Below are 6,679 nucleotides of genomic sequence, written 5' to 3'. Positions count from 1 at the left end.
GAAGTTGCTGGAGAAGTTGTTGGGGTCAAAACTGTTGTTGGAAGGTATAAGTTTGTTGTTGTAAATTGTGTAAGAAAATCTCATCAATAAGTAAGGTTGAATTTCTCTTGTAGGGGTCTTTTTCAAGGGTCTTAGGTCTTGGAATTCGTTATTTGAAGATTCTATAAGAAGAGAAGATTTCTTGTGGGTTTTTCTCTTAAGAGGGGAGGTTTTTTCCCTGGCTATCATCCTACATTTTGTGTCCTCCCGTCTATTTTATCTTCATAGTTTTGTAGTTGCTTGATGATAGAAAACACAATAATAATCAAGTTAAAGAAAACACTAATCAAGTTAAGTAAAAATACATCACAAGCAATTATCAAAATAAGAGAAATCACCTAATCTAGTTGCCTCTAGATTTTTCAATAGGGTAGTCCTTAGAGATAACACTAAAGGAAAACTTGTTAAGGATAACAAGCGCTGGGAAATAATAGGAAAGGCAATCACCATTCAATATAACTTGAATCTAAAGTTTAATTAGCAAGTATGAATGTTTATGAGCATATAAGAATCAACAATTTAGATAAAACAATTATACTAAGGGTCAAATTATGATTAGACCAATGCAAAATGCTTGCAAGAAATATATGCTCAAAGGTAAACTATGGTACTTGCAAATGAAAAAATGATCTTTCATATCACAAGAATGGAAAAGTTACAAAACAATTGTTAGTGAATCAAAACCACAATAGATTATATACCAATTTGAGATATGAGAAACAAGATAAAATTGAATCTTGCAAGAGAGGAAAGCTTGTACTTTAAAAGAGATGCTCAAGTAAGATATAGCATTAAGAGACAATTATCATGAGCACATGAAAATGAAATAAGCAAGTACAAGAATATACAATGTTTTCAAGTGAATGATAAGCCCACAATCCAAATTGTTCAATAACCAATTGTAAAACAAAACAAAAAAAAGATGTTATTAGTTAGTGTATGAAACAAGTGGTCTTGGTATATTTTATTTAAATGCCTAATCTAAGGTTTGACTTCCCCTTAATTCCTTCAACTTGGTAAGTAGTAAGGTGGTTACATGAAGGCTAAGGCCTCATTAACGATACCCCCCAGGACTTTAGTACAACCAACATACCTTCATTCCTACAAGGGACTCAACCACAAGAGAACTGTGAGGTCACACATTTTAACCTTTGTTCCAAACTCAAATTTAGGAAGATTGAATTACAATTAGGGAAGATTGTCCTAGATGTCTGTCAACCAATCTTATGCTTGGAAGTAAATTTTTAGAGAGTTCTAAGATTCAAATTAGATTTAAATCAAATGCTCCAAGTGAGATGTAATTAGAATGAAAAGCTTCAAGAGTGAAATATCTTAAGATATATCAATTAGCAAATACCATTTCACTTTTATGATCAATTTATAAATTAGAAAATTGAGCACAAGTTATGATATCAATGTGAGCTTATGCCAATGATCAATGAAGCAAGTGAATCAGATCAAGAAGCAAATGATAATGAGATCAAGAAAGTAAATCTACTTTAATAGATTTTCCAATTACACCAAGTTATTTCAAATTAAATCAAGTAGCCAATGAACACAAGAGAGCTAAATCAAGTGATTAGAAACTATTTGCAAAATGGGATTAGATCTAGAAATGTTGATGCAATTAGATGATGAAGAAAAAAAACTAATCTAAACTTATTGGAAATTAAATAACAAACCAATGCAACACACAAAATCTTGCAGAACAAAAATGAAAAAAATCATTAAAAAAGAGAGACACGGATATACTTGGTTCACCCAATTCGGGTTCGTCCAGGGAGAAAAATTTAGTCCTTCATTTTATATTATCCAGCAAACTAAAGTGATACAACCTACAACAAATCTGTTGTAACTTCCTCTTCGCTCTCACACAATCTCCTATCATTTTCTTTCACACAGAATATTACACAGTGGAAATACAATTCCCTCATACAAACCGAGGATTGCCTTATAGGGAAAAAAAGCCATTAATTAACATAACTTCTACCATCAGATCTTCTGCCTAATGAATAGCCCAGATTGGCTACGAAATTACAATATTTTACAAGACAACTTTTTATCTAATTTTTGTTTCGGGGGATCCCATCCCCCCTGGACCCCTAGCAATACTAGTGGGGGACAAGCCCCCCCACAGCCCGTCAGGGACTGGGATCCAAACGCGGCTAAAACAAGACCTCTGAATTAGGAAGGGCCACCATAAAACAATATTTAGAGCTTCTGTAATATCTTACGATTCTTCCATAAAAAACTACAGTATTTAGAGCTTCTGTAATATCAAGAAGAGCCACCATAAAAAAGTATTTAGAGCTTTTGTTATCCAAATTTTGTGATCTACAAAACTATATGTGAGCTTCAAGAAAAAATTGATTTGAGCCTTAAAATATACAAGAGTAATTTCGGGTTATGAGCCATACAAGATTATGCCATAGTGATATGGACAAGCCATAAAAATCGATCCCACTAAGTATAGGTAATTGTACCACAAAGATGTATTGAGATCAAAGTAGATTGAGCGAGATCCATTATGAAATCTAGAGTATCCAAACAAAAGTGATCTGCCACAGAGTATCTAAAACCACAAAGTATATATTCATAGTAGAGGTGAGCCTCCGCAGAATTAGTGTGAGCTTCGAAGATTGTAATATGAGTTTCATACGAACCACCTTGTTGTTTCTTTGTAGACAGTTCTAGGCTCAGGAACTGTGCCAAAGCATCTAAATGAGGATTTAGTTTAAACGGATGATCAATGACTCAAACCATTTACATGTATGTTATCCAAAGATTCTATAGATTTCTTAAAGGGTTGATTCCAGTACTAAGATCATACAATCTTTAAATGCTTATGATAGACGAAAAAAAGATATTTGATAAGTAAATTCCTTCCTGAATATTTGCATTATGAAATAAGGCAGAGGCGTATACAAATATTTTATAGCTAACAATTATATATTTGAGAGATGACAGAAGGAAATAATTGTATGATGCAGAGGAACTAATTTAAACAAATTTTTCAATTAGCTAATCTCAGTAACAATAATAACTTTGTAGGGGCTATCAGGGAGATCAAAGATTGACCTAGCCTTACCCAGCGCTTTTATATTACCTCAAATACATGAAGATAACATAAATGATTACACAAAGAAAACTCACAAGAACACAAACGCTGCTAAAAATTGAAGTCATAAGCCTTTGATTATCTTCAAAAAATCTAAAATTACAATAGAATTTTTTGGTTCTATCAAAGTATCAAACCTTATTACTTCATATTACAAAGTATATATAGAGATTTCTCAAAATATTTAATCAATTACAATTTTGACATGAAAAATAAAGTTTTATCCAAAATGATTTGGATAACTCTATTTAATACAACTCAAAAATAGATATTCTAAAATTGATTTACTCGATTCTACACATTATTCGAGGATCTTGTTTCAAATTGTTGGCTTTAAATATGGGTCAATTGATTTTGTTCTTGTTCTTTACACAAATCCTGCCTCCAAATCTGTGTTTCGTTTACTCGATAATTTCAAGGAACTTATCCCATTTATTATCATCTGAACATGAAAAATTTGTTACCCTCCTATAAGCCTCATCTACCTCAGTATACTTTTCAAATTTTGGTTTGGTAACAAAAAGGTGATGAAATTCGTGTAAAATAAATAAATCATTTGCTAAGTATTGTAACAAGCTCTGACCGCTGAGAATTCCTTTTACCTTAGCAAACATTGATTTATCCATAGCTATATCATATAACATTTTTTGATAGTCCTCCTGCTCCATTAGTTGGCCATGAGATACCTTAATCATGGTAGCCCTTTATGTTGAAGAACAAAGTACTTCTTATCAAACTTTTTGATTTTACTATTCAGGTTTTCACATTTGTTTTATAGTTGCAACATCAAATTTCTTTTGGTTAGCACCTTTCTCGCCTCAAGAACTGCATTTGTTCTATCTTGAATTCCCATCCATTCTATTTCTTCTCTGGTTCTTTAGTTTTAACTTTAATCATTTTGGTTGCTTCACCAGGCTGTGATCCAATTACTCTTTGATTTCTTTAATCCTTGCCTTTGCTTTATTTACTAGCTCTTCCTGTTCAAAAATAATACCAATAGAAGTCCAAAACTTTGAAACAACGTAATTAATATCTATCCAAATTTGTTCCTTGGATTTTGATAAATTATGGGCACTAATTGATTCTTCTTGAAACTTTTCAATCTACTTCATAAGCTTCGAATTTTTCTGCAATTCAAAAATGTATGGATTATCCGAGTTTATTTTCTTTTCTTCTGCTTTTTGCAGTGATGCCTTCAACTTTTCAATCTCCACATTTCTTAATGACAAGTCAGCCATTGCTTTAGACAATTGTTATGTTGAATCATCATTGGTTGATTCTGACTCAATTGTTGAAGTTTCTACACTGATTTGTTGTTCTTTCTCTTTTAGAAGTTTTTCCATGTCTAACTCCATTTTCAAGATCTGAATATTTTTCTCAACAATCATACTCAAAATATTTTCTTTTTCCTTTTCTAACTGCCCAACTTCCAGAGTTTGAGGATGCTCTGTTATTGACAATTTTGATTATTTGCGTAATGCTTGAATGTCTGCATTTATGTTTTTAATAACTTCTTGAGAAGCATCAATATCATTAGGATCAAATCCTAATTTGATAACAATATCTTCTAAAGCCTTTATCGTTGTGTCATTTTCCAATGGTGACATATTTTCTACCTTTGGCTGAGAATGAATATTATTTAAAGAAGCTTGTAGCTTTGAAGCAGCCATGGCAGAATTTTTCAGGGAAGGATATATCATTTCACCAAGTTGTTTATGTATATCAATTTGATCTATGGGATGAATCTATTTTGTATCAAAAGGGAATATTGAAGTCTTGTAATCCTATGATGTTTTAGAAACATGGACCTTTGGCTCAAGAAATGCCAATTGAAACAGTCTGTCGCCAGGGTTTAATGCAAATAGTAACCTGTTCTAGGTAGTAGAATTTTGTTTCCAGAACTCAGAAGATGTAGCAATGTTTAGTAATTCATTCTTCTTTATTTCTCTGAATCTAGAAAAAATACTTTGTCCACTAAAAGAAAGGGAAGCATATACATTAGGGATCGTTTCAACAGTTTGTTATAAAGTGAACACAGGATCACTTGATAACATTATTCTAGTAGACACCTCTATATTTCTGGCCTATGATGATTCCTCCTCCGTATTATTTGTCTTTCTTCTCTTAAAAAATCAAAATTTAGCCGATTTTTACTCCTCTTTAGGCCTAGGAGTTTCCAAGGTCGTTTGACTAAAAACTTGCTCTTCAACATCCTACAAAGTATTATCCTCCCATACATCCTAGTTGGCATATTGCTCAATCTCAGTGATGAGGCTTGATCTAAAAATGGTTCACTTAGGCTTCTTGTCCAACTTACAAGAACCTCTCCCACTTCCAAAGCTTTAAATTTTTCCAAGTCTTATTGATTAACCAATGCGGAATTAAGAAATGCTTGAAAATATGGGTGTATGTTTGTATTTGTTTTCAACTGATTACTTGCTTTAATTTTTGTTATTGTGTTGTAAATTAGTGTGCTGACATTGATGTAAAAATACATATAACAGTAAATAAAACAGCATAAATATTGCAGCAATAAAACACACACAAAAACGGCAATTTAATTAGGAGTTCACCCACACTTCCTGGGCTACATCTCCATGAGCTCTAGTCAACTCAACTAGGCTCTCTGGGATTATGGTATAAGTCTTTTTACAAGATCTTTGGCTCAACTCCTGCTGTTTTACACATAAATAGTGGGTTCAGACACCATTTTATCCTTTGGCTCTTGAAACTCTGACTCTTGGCTCTGTCTCTTGACTCTGGCTCTTGGCACTTGGGTCCGGCTCTTGGCTCTGACTCTGGCTCTTTGGCTCTGCTCTCAGCTCTTGGCTCTTCACTCTACCTTCTATCATGTTACATCTCTCTCTAGGCTTTTCACTTGAACTCCAAGTGACTCCCTTGGTTGTGCGCGCTTCTGCTTTTGCTTTCTGCGCTCTCTTTCTGCCACTGCTTTTTTGCGCTGCTCTCTTTGGCTTCTGCCTCAACAGCAAACCCTCAATAATCAACAATAGCAACCAACAATCACTCAGCAGCCATCAACAACTCAACCCACCCCTCTATCTTTGAGATCCATGGCTTTGAAGCCAAAACAGCGTTGTTGGTTCATTTCCCTCTCGAGCTCTTCATCTTCCTGTTTTGGTTTGCTCGAATCCCTTCTTTGAGCATTAGCAATCATTGCTAAACGCCCTCGAGGATGAATGCCACCTATTCCACAATGGAAGGAGCCATCGGCGCTTTGAATCCTTCAGAAACAGAAACACAGTTCCGGACTTCAAATTTTCACAAATGCGCCCTAAACTCCCATCGGGTCCGCCCACAAACCATTGTCGCAGGTCACAAATGGCTTGTTCCAAGGTTTTCCTTTGTATTTCAAAAATACGTTAAAACTGTGAAAATAACGTAAAAATGGCTCCCTTCGGACTTGAAACAATATATATTTTCATTCACGAACCCTTTCGGGTCCGGTTTATTGCATCATGCATATACTTATAACATATGACCTCTCCTCTATAATGATCTGAT

This window comes from Pinus tabuliformis, chromosome 3_1 (assembly GCF_031772625.1).
Source record: "Pinus tabuliformis cultivar Carrire ecotype Pingquan chromosome 3_1, CPIR1, whole genome shotgun sequence".
Taxonomy (NCBI): Eukaryota; Viridiplantae; Streptophyta; class Pinopsida; order Pinales; family Pinaceae; genus Pinus; species Pinus tabuliformis.
This window is presented reverse-complemented; position numbering follows the sequence as displayed.